The sequence below is a fragment of the Varanus komodoensis genome, unplaced genomic scaffold, assembly GCF_004798865.1.
Source record: "Varanus komodoensis strain SLA01 unplaced genomic scaffold, ASM479886v1 scaffold38, whole genome shotgun sequence".
NCBI lineage: Eukaryota > Metazoa > Chordata > Lepidosauria > Squamata > Varanidae > Varanus > Varanus komodoensis.
In genome coordinates, this window is record NW_025335909.1 from 4,166,899 (window position 1) to 4,183,128 (window position 16,230).

Below are 16,230 nucleotides of genomic sequence, written 5' to 3' on the forward strand. Positions count from 1 at the left end.
TCATATTGGGGAAGCTGCTTCTACTACCCAGAGACATCCATAATAATTTATTTTCAAATTAAGTCTTCAGCTCTTTCCTCCCTCTCCAAAATGAACTACATTGCAATATGCAGCAGAGGGCATGGGAATGAAGGATGGGAAACCTTTCTCTTGGAGATTCTGCGCATTCTCCCCAGCTTTTGACAATGCCCGAGAGCTTCTTACTCAGCCCTGAATGGGGGACTGGCTTTTCCATGCTCTAGGGCTTGAAGGTGCCATTTGACCAAGCATCACTGCTGCTGAGCTGGAAAGCCTCTCTTATGTCGACAGCTCTTCCTCTCTGCCATTGGCCAGTTGGTGTCACAAGGCTTTGCTGATTGGCTTCTGCCTTGCCAGCATCACAGAAAGCTGGCCCTCTCTAGGTGCGGAGCAGGTGTCTGTCCCGTCATTGAGTGTATTGACAGAATGCCAAAGTGTAGACGTCTGTGTTGCTGCTTGATTCTTTTGCAGGATTTTGCAAATCCAAGTATTCTTTGGTCCTCTTTTTTGAATGATGCTTAACGGGCCATCCTACCCAGGTGCCCTAGTCCAGCAGAGCAGAACAAACTAGAGAGACAAGGAAGGAATGGGACTGGGAAACCCACCAGACACACATCAAGCTGCCTCTGTAATAGTAGCAGAACGGCAGGCAAGACAAAGAATACAGCTTGTTTCCTCGATTTAGCAGGCTTTCGGCTGTTAACCAGGCTTTTAAGGCAATCATTTCTTCTGCTTTCATTTGGTGCTGGTGCTGGTTGTTTAGCAGCAACATTCACAAGAAAGGAGATGAAGAAATATTCCTTCCTGCCCATAATTGCATTGATAAACTATATTTATAGGGCTGCAGATAAATGCACACTGCAGCTGCTGTAAGAACTTAAAAAGCAGGCGGGTTGTGGTCCTATTTATTTGAAACTGTACAAATTCCAACACAGTTTTTCCCTTGCTTTCCTATTTCACAGCATGTCAATAATCTTGGGGAACAGCATTTATTTGCAACAAGAAAGCTAAACTGATAAGTTAAAGTAAAGAGAAAAGGAGAGTATTTGCAAACAGAATATCAAGGACATTGTCAGAGTGGGGAGAGGAGGCCAGTCTTTCTTTCCTGGCTTTATCGATGCTGCTGGATCTAATGCGGTAGTTAATGTTTAAAAATGAGCTGGGCTGGACATGTTCTCTGAATGCAGATTGCCAAATCGAGCTATGTGTAAGAAGCAGGGAAATGCAGGTAGAGGACTAGCACCCAAATCTTTGTGCTGCCATCAAACCTGTAAAGCCCTGAATAATTTGAGATCAGATCGATCAAAGAGCCACTTCTATGAGCTGCTTCGGAGGTCCACCTGGTATGTCTGCCAGGAAGATCAGGAAAGTTGGCAACCACAGGAGGAAAAGCCGGCTTTCCCCTCCCCTTGCCTAAGGGTCCAAGCTTGAAGCAGGCCTGGGAGCAGCTTCTTTTCAAGGCTGGTGTTCCTTGGGATTGTGAGGTCTTCTGTGTTTCAGAGAACTTTGGGTGCCCAACATGGTGGACCTCCGGTTTCAGCTTCAGCTCCGCTTACGCCCCACCACTGGCTCCAGTCCAACAGCACTGGCTGCCCACTCATTCCCCATTCTTGTTTTGCACCCACACTGCACACCTCCTGAGCTCTGTGATGCATCTCTGCAACCTTCATTTTGTGCACATCGCTTCATGAGGGTCCCAAAAGTAGCTTCGGAATATATGGAATGAACGCATGAAGTCCAACTGGAGTATCCCATAAGCGCAACATGACTGCGTGTATGTTGCAGATGAGCATAGTCTGGAATCAAAGCTCTCTTTGGGTTCTGGGGTCACCGTACCACACTGCCTGTTCTCTGTTGCCCAGGTGTTTGCACATCTGGAAGGGCGGGTGGGCCTGCCTTTAGGGAATAGGATTATGAAGGAAGAACTCCCCTCTTTCGAAAGGTAGGGCGGGCGGGCACAGTGACACGGGACATTAGTCTCATGTGAAAATGATTTTATTGGCTTCCAAGTAAGTGTGCATAATATGGATGGTTCAGTGCCCTTAGGGTTAAACCAGAGGGTTAAGCCACAGCTGAGTCTGCTTGTTTACAGATCTGCTGTGTTTCCACATAAAACAGCAGCTCGACTCTTTTCTGAAAAGGGAGATCAGCACAGCAGAAAAGCTTGGGTGAAATGGAAGAAATGGAGAAGGAGGGCAGGAAAGGAAGAGAGAAATCAAACGCTACTCAGAACCAAACTTCAAGGCCCCCACATTTTTTCATTTATCTTTAAAAATATTGCGAAATGCAGTATTTCTGTAAATACTGTAAATATTCTGTGCACTCCTCTAATTTCCGAGTACTGATTTTTCCGAATAGCTGCTCCTGGTGCTCTTTGGGACTAACTGCTACAAAGAGCGTCTCCTTTTGAGAGCCCACCATTGATCTTTTTGTGCACCTAACCTGGGCGGCAGCAGCGCCCTTGCCCTCAAAGGTGGGGCAGGGGTAAGGGGTGCTCTGGATGGGCCCACAGTCAATACGAGTGAAGCTGTTAGTCCCCCCCCCCCCCCCCCGGGGACATGATTGAATTTGCTACCAAGTACATTTGCTTAAGATTGGATTGTTTGGTGCCAGCTAGAAATAGATTTTGCCGCTGGCCCCAGGGTCCAAGCAGGGACAGCTACATCAGTTTGCTTACAGATCAGCCCTGTTTATATGCAAAACAGGAGCTGAGATGATTTCTTCTTCTGCTTCCTCCTCTGCGAAAGGGGAGTCAAAGCACAGATTAACAGGATTAATCCATGTTGATTTTAATTAGTGAATGCATGACACTTTAGATTTTGTATCTTGTCAAATCCAAGGCTGTTCGGGGTTTTTAAAAAACTGTTTGCAAAAGGCATGTTAAAACAGCCCTTTCGGGGTGTTGCATTTGTTTGCAGTTGCCAAGATTCCACTGCAGCAGAAGAAATGCGTGTGTTTATGTGCAGCTGCTCAAAACACCCTGCATGATCTGAATTTTATGAAGGGGATAGCCATGGATTTGTGCTTGCTTCATCGTTGCAATGAATAGCCCTGCACTGACTGGCTCTAATTTGGGTTTGCAAGGGACCCGTTCGTCCAGGCCTCCTTCATACGAACTATCACTTTATCCAGGGGAAGCGAAGAGCACAAGAACAGCTCTACTGGATCTGGCCAAGGGTCTAGCGAATCTGATGTTCGGTTCACACAGTGGTGTAACCTGACACACAAGCCCTAGCTTGGCAGGGCAGAGCAAACCAGATAAAGGTGAGGCGCTGGAAAAGGCCGTCATCCCCATGAAAAGTTGTCTACCAACAGACACAGCCAAATAGTGCTTGTTTTCCCAAAAGGCAAGCAAGGGGAGACACGAGTGAGGGGTTTAAAAGAAGGCATGGTGTTCAGGAAGGAGAAAGGGAGGCATTTTCCTGCCTCTCCCACAACAATCAGAACGGGGGTCATCCCATGAAGCTGATTGGTGGAAGGTTTAGGACAAATACAAGGCAATTCTTCTTCACACAGTGCATAGGGAATCTGTGGAATTTGCTGCCAGGGGAAGTGGTGATGGCTACCAATTTGGGTGCCTTTAAAGGGGATTGAATGGATCCACGAGGGAGGAGGTTATCCGTGGCTACTGCCCTTGCTGGCCAGGGGCTACCTCCTTCACCAAAGGTGGCTTACCTGCATGCACCAGTCTCTGAAGAGCTTGGACAGGTCTTGCACCCATCCTGCTTGAGGGACATTGTAGGCAGCTGGTTTGCCACCTTGCGTAGGGAGTGCCTGACTAGATGGACATTTGGTCCAACCCAGTGTGGCTTTTCTTATGTTTTTATGTTTCCCAATTTAGCAGGCTTTCAGCTGTTAATCGGGCCCTTCAGGAGACAACATCCTCTTCTTTTTTCGTTGTGCCATAATTCCAACATGCCTCCTTCCTCATTGACCTCATTATTTTACAGCTTGTCACTAATCTTGGAGGGATGCATTTATTTGCCATTAAAACGTAGGGTGGAGAAGGCAAAGGTTTTGGCTCGAATTGTGAACATGAAAAGGTACCTCCAAATCAACGTCGTGGCACTTCAGATGGAGTTCCTGTCATCACTCCTAAAACAACTGGCTTCACCCTTGGAATGAAAGATGAGAGCAAGTATCCATAATTCATCTTATCTTTTTGGCTGAAAAGCCTTTTGGACTTTGCCAACTTTTTGATGAAGAGGCTGGATGTGGTACTTTCTTATCTGGCCTTCTCTTGTCAGCATACCTCTTCATACAGAGGTGCATATTTCTTGACAGAATCAAACTGAAGTACAGTTGTGAGGATTTTGAAAGCTTCTCGGGGATTGGATGTGGGGGGAGAGATGCCTTTGTAATATCATTCTTCACTAGACAAGTTGTGTTAACGGTCTTGGGCTTTCCTTCCTGCTAAGATAGAGGCATGTGAGTGGCAGTCTTAAACTCTGATGCATAAATCAATTCAAACCTTTGAAGTTTGCTTAGTGTTAGCAGGAGTCTCCGAGACTGTTGTATTTATCTGTGTTGAGATATCTAGCCACTTTTCTTCTTTTTTGTTTTGCTCTGGATTTTTAGCAGCAACCGAGAACATAGCGATGGCCAGCCAACTCCCAAAATAGGTGGTGTTGTTAATTCACTGTGTATCATTAAAACCTTCATTTTATGGATTCCTTATGCCACACTTTTTCAAGGAGTGCAGAGTAGCTTCCACTATTCTTCTATCCAAATACTATTTTATCTTGTATTTTATCAATACCAGAATCCTGTGAAGTAGTTCAGGCTTGTGATGAAACAGGAACGAGCTGTTCTTATTCAAGTTCAGCGGAGGATATTTATTACTTGGATTTGCTGAACTGGGGATAGAATATCACGGCAATTGGCAGTCGACTGCATTCATGCAAGTGCATCTTCGAGCAAATTCCTCCAGAAGTTGAAACAAGAACAGTAATAATGCAACCCCTCCCCCCAAAAAAGCTGGTCCGCCAGTCCATGGAAATTACACAACTCAGAAAAACAGATCCATTGTGGAATTCTCAGGCCAGATTCATAGAAAACCAAACTTATTTGATCTGTTGAGGATTTCTGCAACATCCTTACCAGACTGTTTGTTAATCTTTCTTGCCAATTGATGCATACAATGGTAAGGGGAGTTGAATTATCGGTATAACATGCTCTGTACTGAAATATGTGGGAGGAGAAGGAAAAGAAAGCATATTTAACAAGTCTGATTATTTAGTGGAGTTCTCTTGGTCTCTCATGCCATGACACTGCTTTCAGGAGCACCTGACAGGTGAGAAAATTGCACTTCGAGAAAGGATTACAATTAAGACACCATTACTGCTTTATTACAATGGGAGTTTGGGAACTGATTTATGGTTTTCTAATGTTGTCTCCACAATACATTGTATGAAAAGTCACAGCACGAGAAGGTCATAAAAGCCGACTTGAATTTGTGCAGAATTTCGGAGTGGGGCGGTTCCTTTACTCTGCATTATCTTTGTTTGCTCTCAGCAGTAAGATCACCAGTGAGGCTTGTCTGTGTGATGGTTTTCCTGAGGTTAAGTGCAGAGAAAGCTAATTGCTCTCCCTCTGAATAAGCTCTGATTGCTCTCAATGATGCCACCACATTGCTAATTCTCCTTAGAGACATGTCATCTTTGGTTGCTGAATGGGGTAGCGGCAGTGATGTATCCACCAACCAAATTGACAGATGCACCAACAAGGAGGCATAAAAGGGGTAAGAGCTGGGGGAAGTCTGGGGAACATCTCAAGGTCTGAAGGATATGGGGAGTCCTTCAAGGATCTTCCACTCCTCCAAAGAGATTTGCCTGCCTAAGGAGGGTGTCCTTCCCACCTCATCAGAAGTCCAGCAGATGAACCTCAGACCGATGGTGGGATAGAACTTTTCTGCACCTGAAGACAGCAGGCTAATCTAGGAGTCACTGAACAGGATACATCGTACAGATACTTTCCTTCCAATGACTCACAGTTGCCTCTATCAGCACCTGCTGCCTGAAGAATCAGTCTCACTCTGCTTAATGGCAGGGCTGGCCCTGGTGTGATAGGGTGTGCGTTCCTCCGGGCAGAGAACTCTTTGCATTTTGTTCTTTTGTAAAATGCTATTGATGTGATTAGGCTGCAAACATAATGGCACATCGTCATGATTATTAATACACACAACCTGCCCTCGAAGCTGGAAGTCTTGGAAAAGTTAGTAACTATCATCCCTTCTCGGTGTATCTTCAGACCACTGCCTGATCATTTTTGGTGTCTCACAACATATATATGAAGCTCTTGGATTTATAAAATTAGGTTTAGGGAAGAAGAGCAGGAGGGGAAAAGAGGCCCAGCAACAGAAAACCAACAGTGGCTGATGCCTTCAATCCATGTGGAGCAAAATCGTCATTCTGGGTCGCAGCCCGAACTTGAAGGGGCTATCCATGGTGCTGACCGTAAAAATCTTGGGACAGAGATAGAAACAAGAATCTTGGATATCTCCTTTGACAGTCAGGTGGAGAGTTCTTTGCTCCACTGACACTGAAACTATCTACCTCCACTGAAGATGAGAACAAGGAGAAATTAAGCAGAGCTATTATCAAAATGTATTGGAAATTCTCTCTCTCTCTTTAGCAAAAAGTGCCCTGCAGGTTTTCTGCCTGTTTTAATGGATCGTCACTCTGAGAATCCTCTTAGTCTAAATTAAAGAGGGGTTCTGAATCAATGCACCATTCATTATCAATCTACATTGGAAACTTTCAGCCATAATTAATGTGAAAATTGAGGTTTTGGGAGGAAAACAATATTTAAAATGCTACTAGCACTGGCAGGCATTATTCAGCATGCTTGATGTTTCTCATTAATTTTGTCAGGTATCAAAGCTCTCGGAGGGATGCTTCCACCCCCTCCTCAGATCGCATCCAGTTCAAAGACAGCACCACTCCTGATTTGTTTTCTTTTAAGTAGCAGGTGCGGCCCAACCCAAGTCAAAGCTGTTTCATGCGTCGGCCTGTGCAGGCTTCTCTGTGTGTGTCTCTGTGATGTCTTGAGACATCAGGACCCTGAACTACCTTGCCAGATTCTTCTTCTGGGAAGCTTGATGTGTTCAGTGCTGACTGACAGATCCTTTCTGGGCTTTCAGCAGGACTTTCTCAGCCCCGCATGGAGATCCTGAAGGTTAGACCTTGGACCTTCTAACTTTGAGCTAGAACCCTTGCCCACAGCCAGCTTCCTTAGTCACCCACCCAGCCTGGACTTGGTGGATCAAGGGTGGCATCCAAGCTGTGCAGTGGACACACTACAAATGCTGAGACGGCCTTCTTATCCAAGCCCAGTTCTTCAGTCTAAACAGCTAGTCACACCAAGCAGCAATCAGGGCCAGCCCTAGCATTGGACCAGGTGAAAGTGACTCCCGCTTTCTGTCTCTTCCCGCCACTGATTTCTCTCCCTCCCTGTCTGGGAGGAAACAGGGAGAGAGATTGCTTTTGCCAGAGGCCTGATGGCTTCTAGTGGGCCTCTGGAATGAGGCCAAAGGATGCCTGGGAATGAGGCCAAGGGATTTACTGCAGGTTGTCCACCCTGGCACAAGGTTTGCTGGGCTATCGCCACAGATGCGCTTCAAGGCATGGTGTTTGGGTAGACTACGTGGACGGGGCAGAATGAAATCATTACGAATACGAGAGCAACCCGGAGCCTCTGCTTGTCAGACTCATCGGCATATTCTTGGCTTTGTTCCACCCCAGTTACAAATTGCAAATTGCGGGGGGAAGGACGTTTGGAAAGCTGAACACCAGAGCCATCTCCTCCTTCGCGGGTCCCTGTAGTCTTTATGATCTCCAAGGAGCCACGGGAAAATCTGGATAATTGCAGCCATCATCAGTCAATTAGTCCTTGGCTCTTTCTTATTTACAGGCCTTTAAAAGGCACCTCGGTCTTGTCTGTGCATTGCAATGCTGCGCATTTTATGGCTAGAGTGAATGTGGGAGGCATTACTAAATATAGGCTGAAAGTTTGGAAGAAGCCTGTCATATTTCTTCTCTAACTCTCTCCTCAGTAACTTCATATGGTGCTTTTAGACCAAGGAAGAGAGGAAGCGTAGAAGCATTCGGCTCCTTCCGCTGGTGTGTCTGCTCCTTCCGCTGGTTACCTCCATGGAGGTAGGGAGAGTGGAAGCTGGAGGTGCCAAGACAGGGGGTGGCGTGTGCACTCTGAGGGTTACCCCGACATTTTAAGGAGCTCTCCATGGAGATGGATCCTATTTCCATTAAGGAGAAGCACCCTGAATGCCCCCATTAATGGATATGCTGAAAAACAGGGTGGATATGCCACCACACTGGAGTCACTGGAGTCCTCAGACACTTCTGGATAAGGGACGTGTGCTCCAGCATACATGGCTGGGCTGCAGCTCCTATAATCCTTCCCCATTGGTTGTGCTGCCAAGACTGATGGAAGCAGTAGCCTATCAACATGTAGAGAAGCACATGTTCCCTACCCCTGGTCAACACCAGCTGAATGAGGTTTCTCTAAGGTTTCAGAGCTTTTCCGGCTGTACCCAGAGATGGCAGGGATTCAAACTGGGACCACTGTGTGCAAAGCTGGGACTCTCTACTCCCAGTTATGTTCTGGAGAACCTGGGGTTCACCTGAGATGTGGGGGATCCCAACATACACACTGGCTGAGGGATTATTTGTGCTTCTTGGCGCAGTGAAATCTAAGTCCATTTGTCACAGTATTTGTTCTCTTCATTATGCACCCAGAATCGGCTCCACTTAATTAGTTCTGGATATGCAGATCTAGAGCCAACTCTACTAGCAAAAAAGTGTTGTTTTAATATCAGGTGGACCACATCACTTTGTCAAATGATAACATCTCCTCTTACTTGACTCAAAGGCCTTTATGATGTCAAAGCAAATGCATCTCTGGAGAAACGCTTGGTTTCTTTTCTTTGGATTTAAAATTAAAATCTGTATGCGTGTATTGAATTATTGTATTGATCATAGATAAATTTGGGCCTGCTTATCTCTACCAAAAATAACAGGCAAGTTCTCTATTAGATATCATGGGGCTCTTCACCAAATGCTAGCACAGTAGAACTTCAGGGATGGCATTCACATCTCAGCTTTCCTGGAGATCAAGCTTTCTTCCTGCTAACCTCCATCAATTTGGTTGTTTCTTGCTTATTTATATGGCACCCACGCTGCCAATTCCAGGTAGCAAGTGCATTTGTAGCGTTGTCTCTCCTGGATTAACCTCAGATACTCATGGGACCCTTTATTATTAATTTTGAAAAGATGACATTTAAATGTGCTAGGCATGAAAACTTTCTTCTCTGGTGGCATTTGGCTTTAGAGTCATACCAGCCACGGTGAAGGCTGATCATTGGCCATGACGAAGATGACAATAACAATTACAGTAATCTTTATCAATAAGGCACTGCTTAGTTGGGCTGGGCTTTGCCTATGTCCATGGGCTTAATTGCCTGTTTGTGCTGTTAGCTTGGTTTTTTTGCAGTCTAATGAATTTGCATTTCTCATGTTTGCCATTAATCACAAGCAATATCTTTAAAGGGCAGGAGAATGTGAGAGAGAAACAATCTATATTCATTGTGTCTCCAGAAGCTAAAGATTATGAAAAGCCTCCTTTTAAAGTTCAGCCAATCCAGTCGCAGATACTTCAGTTTGGGAACAGGTGCAGTATATCCTTTAAAAAAAGTTAAATGAATTTTGGTCCTCGGAATGTTAATGTTTCGGTATTTCTTTTCTTTTTTAATTAAAAGACACCTTTAAAAAGAATGGAAACTTCGAACTATTTTGGTTTATACAAAGGAAAAAACAGCCTTGGGCAGAGCAACCCTACAGGTGCTAGAACGTGTCTCTACAAACAGGATTTTTGGAGGTCCAGCCATGGGGTCGGAGAAGCCCCCTGACCCCATAGCTGGTCTCCATGCTTGGAGTTCTCCTCCTCACAGCTGTCTTGGCAAAAACTGCTGTGGTGCATCACGGAGTCCTTGGAGCAACCTTGGAGATGGCGTTATGGGATGTTCCAGGCAGGAGGGAGAAGAGGTGCCAGACACCAGCAGGGAATGGCCTAGCTCAGTGGTTCCTTCCACCCCAAAATCTCCTGAGCTGTCTAGCATGGCAGCAAACTCCCCAGGATGCCTACAATCCCCCAGATCTGGAGGGTTGCTTATTTTATTTCTATATCGCCAGTTGCCGAATGTTTGAGGAAATAGCTGAGATCACTGAGCTCAAATCCTAATTGAATTGGGGGAGGGAAGGAGAAAGCCCCTATTTAGCAACAAATTCTCTTTTCCAAAACGGGACCACCTTTCTTCACCAATATAAGACATTCAGGCTTTCATGCAGCTGCATTTGAAAAACAGGACACCTGTCTTAGACTGACATCGGCCATTTTGTCCAAAACTGCCCACACTAGCTAATACGTGGAGATGCTGGGGACTCAATCCATGATTTTCCTCCCTGAAAACTCAACTCTGAACTCATAATCAGCTGCTGAACTTCAGTCCTTCTCTGAACAGGGAAAACTCCTGCAATAAGATTTATCCACGAACAAACTTCTCACTAGCCAAATTACTTAAGGTTACTTTGTGGGTTTTAGATGTCTTCTGAACAACCCAGGCAATGCATTTCTGCACATCATGGCACATAGGAGTAGGTTTACTCACGAGGAAGCATATGCCGGTTTTTGCACAGACCTCCCAAGGTTACTCAAGCAGCTTTGCTGTGAGAAAATTCCCTTGAGAATTAAACTCTTTACCTTTTGGAGCCACAATCCATTTAATACGTCTACTCTGCCTGCTAGAGATATTTATTCATGAGAAAGATATAAAAGCGGAAGCGGGATATCCAAAAGGGAGCAGTCCTTTGTGAATATAACCAAATAATTATCTTGCAGTGCTTTCACACTGAATAAGTAACAGGCCTGGTGTTATCCCATTCATTTGCCAACCCTATATCGCAATATGATTTTTTTCCATACTTGTCTGCTAACCTTCTTGGTGACATATATTTTTAAAGGGACCTCCTATGGAGGTTACTGTCACATTAACCCTGCTAGTTCGTTTACAAAGCTCTTATGAGGCTAACTATATTTTCATTTTTAATTAGCTCCTTCCTCCCCCACCCCCTCCCATGCCTTAGAGCTGGGAAAAGCTGTAAAACACAATGAGGCCGAACATTTCTTAATTTGGCAATAAAATATGCAGTGATGCTTGGAACCGTATTGCGGCAAATGAATCAAAAAGTCTAATCCCGACCTTTATGTGCTAACATGATATTGAGATTTAAATCTGAAATGGCCTGAAAGGTAATTTCCTTGCATTGGGGGACAGCGCTGATGTTTCTTCACTGAATGCTTTTGGGTATATGAATGATTCGCCGTGCCATCTGCTCTCCATTTCTGCTACATCATTGGCTCCAGATTGGTACTTCTAGGCTGGTGATGGTCAAGTGAGATGCCGCCAAATTCATACTTACCTTATCGGTGGATGGGCAGAGAGATCCAGCCTGAAATGTTCCGCTGTAAAAGCAACTTGAGCAAGGCGTACCTAAATTCTTCCCCCCCTTGGGAAGTAAATTGAGCTTTAGACCACGTGCGTACGACAATCAGGAGACCTGGGAGATGCACTTTCCCTGGTCTTTGGGCACCAGATCAGACCTACCAGGGAGATCCACATGTCCCAGGGTCCCCCACACCTGGGAAACCACGATGGCTGTCTCTCAAATACAAGGTGTCAGGACTGGCAAAAAGTCCACAGCTCCTCCAGTGACGTGTGTGTTCCTTTATTTACTTTAAAAAATTCTATATCATCTATTATTTTCACAGAAAATCTCGAGATGGTTGACAATAATAGAGACATAAAAACAATGTACAGAACTTGATTAAAATAGGATTAAATCAAATATAAATTAAAACCAAGAGTTACGATACTGGTTAAATGAAAAGGTTTTGGTTTGGCACTGGAAGGAATGAAGAGTCGGCACCAGGTGAGCCTCTCTGTGGAGTGTATTCTACAGTTGAGGAGCCACACTGAGAAGGCCCTGCTTGTCATGGCCTTTCTCACTTCCCTCAAGGAGGGCTCTCAGAGAAGGACCTCCATAGATGATCTCGGGGACTGGGGAGGCGTATGTGGAGGGAGGCCTTCCTGTAGATATCCAGGCCCTAAACCATTTAGGGCTTTACATGTCATTGCCAGCACTGCTGATGCCCAGGACTGTGCCAGCCACCTGATCTTGCTCTTAGCCAACATGCTTCTCCGGCTTCAGGAAAAAAAAGAGAAAGAAATCATCGGATGAATGGGCAAATTGACAGGCAGAAGGCTTTTCTAAAGAAATAATAACCAAACAGGCATGTTTGTGTCAAAACAACTATTCCTCATTATAACAAAGATGAAAGGGAGGAAGGGAGGAAAGCCCCTGGATGTTAACTGTGATTTTAAAAAATCAATTTCTTGACTATAATACAAGAACTGCAGTTTGCATTTCACCGGTAGCCAGAGATATGCTTAATGCCTGTTTAAATAGGTATAGATTTCGTAGTCATTTTCGTTCAGTTCTAATTGCGAGTGGTATGAAGCTGTGCTAATTGAAATACATTGTGGGGGTCTTCCTCCCCTGAGCCCAAACATTTAATTTGGCTTCCCTTTAAGCAGTTCTGGTGTAATTGCTCTTTCTTACTCTGGTCCTCAGTGCTTGGGAGACCTCGTGCGTCGCACAGGTCAGCCATCTGCACTGCTGGATCAAGGACGAGCATGGCTTTCATGGCTTAGCTGATGCTTCAGATGCTCCTTGGAGACCCTGTTCTGGTCAAACCCCACCAAGCCAAGAGGGTGGTGACCACCTGGGAAGGACACCTTGGCTCTGGACTACCCCTTAAAGAGGCTCACCTGGTGAAACCGTTATGGTGAGACTTTTATGGTCAGTGCGGTGCAGCCGTGGGGTAATGAACTGGACTTCGGAGATCTAGTTCTGGTTCCCACTCATTCCCACTCCTCAGGTGGATTCCTTCCACACCCCCAGGAATAAGGATGTCTTCAGCAGGCATCGCAGACAGCGCAGGACTGGTGCTGGCCTGACTTCTGGAGGAAGGAAGGCCCATGGATAGGGGCTGCCAGCATCTTGGAGCTCCTTCTTCTGGTGGAGTCCAGCAGAGCTGTGCATCCATATGCAACCACCAGGATCGTGCCTTTCAATGACCTGCATGGCAGAGCTGTGCATCCATATGCAACCACCAGGATTGTGCCTTTCAACGACCTGCGTGACCAGGCAGCTGCATCCTAATAATTTCCTCTATTTTATTCATTACCCAAGTGTCACAGATCTCTGGGCAGTTAAAAAAGACCCTTTTATGCCAGGCAAACACCTGTATTCTCCCAGGGCTTTGGAACAGTCATCTTTGTGTTTGACCTGGGAAGCTATTCCTCCAACTTGGGCAGCACTAGCGGAATGCAGCCAAATCTTTCCATTGCACAACCAGTTGTGCAAAAGGAGTGTACAACACAACTGGTTGCACAGCAGGTTCCACAAGCATAGTGCACAGCCATTCCTGAATCCATTCACATAACTGCATGCTTGTGCAGAGAAAACTTCGGCAGCATTCTCCTCTTGCGGATTGTTTGAAATGTAGTTTCTGCTAGTGCGATGTCATTTGTGCTAACAGAATGACAGCTGCACGATGCCCCGAGTGTCTGTATTTGTGGTTTCTGTTTTCTTTATAACCATGTTATCCATTTTTTTCTTTCACTCTAGGAAAGAGTCATTTTTGTGCTGCTTTATATTTTGCTATCATTTTGATATTGTATTTTGTTGTATGTTTCTTTAATTTTCTGTGCGCTACCCAGAAGAAAAATGTTGTTGGGCAAACATAAAAATATAAAATTAAATAAATGCATTCATTTTAAACCATGTAATATATTTGTTTGCTACCTTTCAAGGCTGCAACATTGTTAAGGTAGCTTCCTAGGTATATATCTATAGATCTATAAAACCATGACCCATTTCCCTATAACAACTTAATAAGTCAATAAAACATCACGAGTTTTAAACAACAAATTCAAAATAAGGTGGTTGCAGTAAAATGCAAGCTAAAATAAGCCACCTTCTTAAAAATAAACTATTCTATATATCCCATAAAAACACAGAGTATATGGGTATATGTCTCTTACTCTGTTGCCCTCTTCTTATTCCCAGTATGCTGGTGGGTGTGATGGAATCTGTAGTTGAGCACATCTGTTGGGTAACAAGTTGGCAGAAGCCGGAACGTGGCATAATGGCCTAAAAAGAGCAGGATTCAGAGCTCCGGTGATGGCGTCCAATCCAAGGCGTGTAAGCATTTGGACACATTGTAATTGCTTTTTTAAAGACAGACATGCATTTTCTGAACAATAACAGTGTCTTTCCTCTGAACAGCATTGGGGGAAGAATGTTGAAGGCCAGGTGCCACCACAGAGAAGTCCCTGCCATGGTTCTCAGCCATTTTACCCTCTGAGGAGGTAAGGGCCACTCAGACTGTGGGTTCCTTTGAAAATCTGAAGAAATGAGTGGGCTCAACCAGGGAACATTGGCCCCAGGCTCAGATGGTGAGCTGCTGCTCTTTGATTGGTTGCTTCTGTCCGGCCAGGGCCAGAGGGCTGGGGAGGCTCATCCAATGGACAGAAGATGCAGAGGCTAAAGCATCCAATGGAGCTTCAGCCCTGAACGTTAGAGCTACATGGAAAGAAACCTGGCTTGCTAACTTCAGGGGCTGAGGAAGCCTCTAAAACCAGCCCTGCAGACTAATGCTTACAGATCATGCCCTGGCATCAGACTCCACACTTACGAACAGGTGAAGGCTCCATATGCAAGGCTGGGCTGTGTGCCTTGCTAGACCCGTATAGTCTGTTCCCAGCCTGGTACCCTCCAGCAGTGAGAACTGGCCTGCCGGGTGGTCCAGGTGGGGGTCAGGAGGGCACCCAGCCTACTCTGCTAGGTGGGCAGGCCCTCTCCAGGGTGTCAAGGATGGTCTTTCCCATCACCTGCTGGCCAGGGAAGCAGGTGTCCCCAGCGGTTCCCCAGTGGTCCATGTTCTCTTCTCCCAACCATGGATGGAGTGCTGGAGTTGGAGCAGCCCCCCCCCACTTCTAAATGCCTGAAATGCTTCTCCCAAGGTTCACTTATGGGGAGTAAGAGCTTCCAGCTGCCATTTGAGGATCACATTTTCCGTCTTCCCTTTGGTCTTTGGCCACTCCCAGCATCAGAACATGGTGTTCTCTCGCTGAACCTCGCTGTGGTCTAAATCCAATCTCCTCTCGCTGCCAACAGCAGCCAAATCATAGCAAGTCTGTGGCACCACGTACGGCAGCCTCAACAAAGTACGCCAGTGAATAATTAAGAGGCAGCAAATATGTTTTTTTTCTTAATGAACTTATTTTGGTTGCTAGTTTTTTCAGCACTTATGCTTAATTAAAGCACACAAGGGCTACTTTCCAGGGGGCTTAATTAATTGAAACCTACCGAGAAGTAAAACAATCAAGTACAATTAAAATACATAACACTTCTTCTGTTTTGCCTCCTCCCTCCTCATCTCTCGAGGATTCATCTCATCTGTTATTCTGCTCATCTGCTATTCTGGAGTGTTAGGTGAGCTAAAAACATCTTATTCCAAAAGAGATTGCTTGTAGCGAGTGGCATTAAAGTGAATATCTCCAGGTTTGACCCAGGACTGCAGTGATGAGCAACCGCTCTGAAAATTATTGTGCGTGGAGAGATCTTTGTCTATTGTGTGTGTGCATGTATCAAGTGAAGGAACCATTGGATTAGGCCAAATCGCCAGCGAAGAAAAAGTTAAGCTTGCGCTTTAACGCATCCGTTTCAACAAGCTGGAGAAATCTCTCCCAGTCTAGTACATTCAGCTATTTCGGACTTCAGCTTCTATTCGCCTCAGCCAGTTCGGCCAATGATCAGGAATCCTGGGACATGGAGGAGGTCCTGAGAAGCTGAGGCCCTTCGGAAAGGAGATGGCCATGATCAAAGCCCAGATCTTCCACGGGTCGAGTGCATTCCCATACCGATGAGATGCAGCCCCCCCTTTGTGGTGCCGCACCAACCGTCTCTGCACTGGGAGCACCAAACACTGCTGTTCCACCTTGGCCATGTTGTTAGAGAAGCTAATGCAGCCAGTGATGCTGGGCTCGAGCTTGGACTTTTGGGCTTGCTT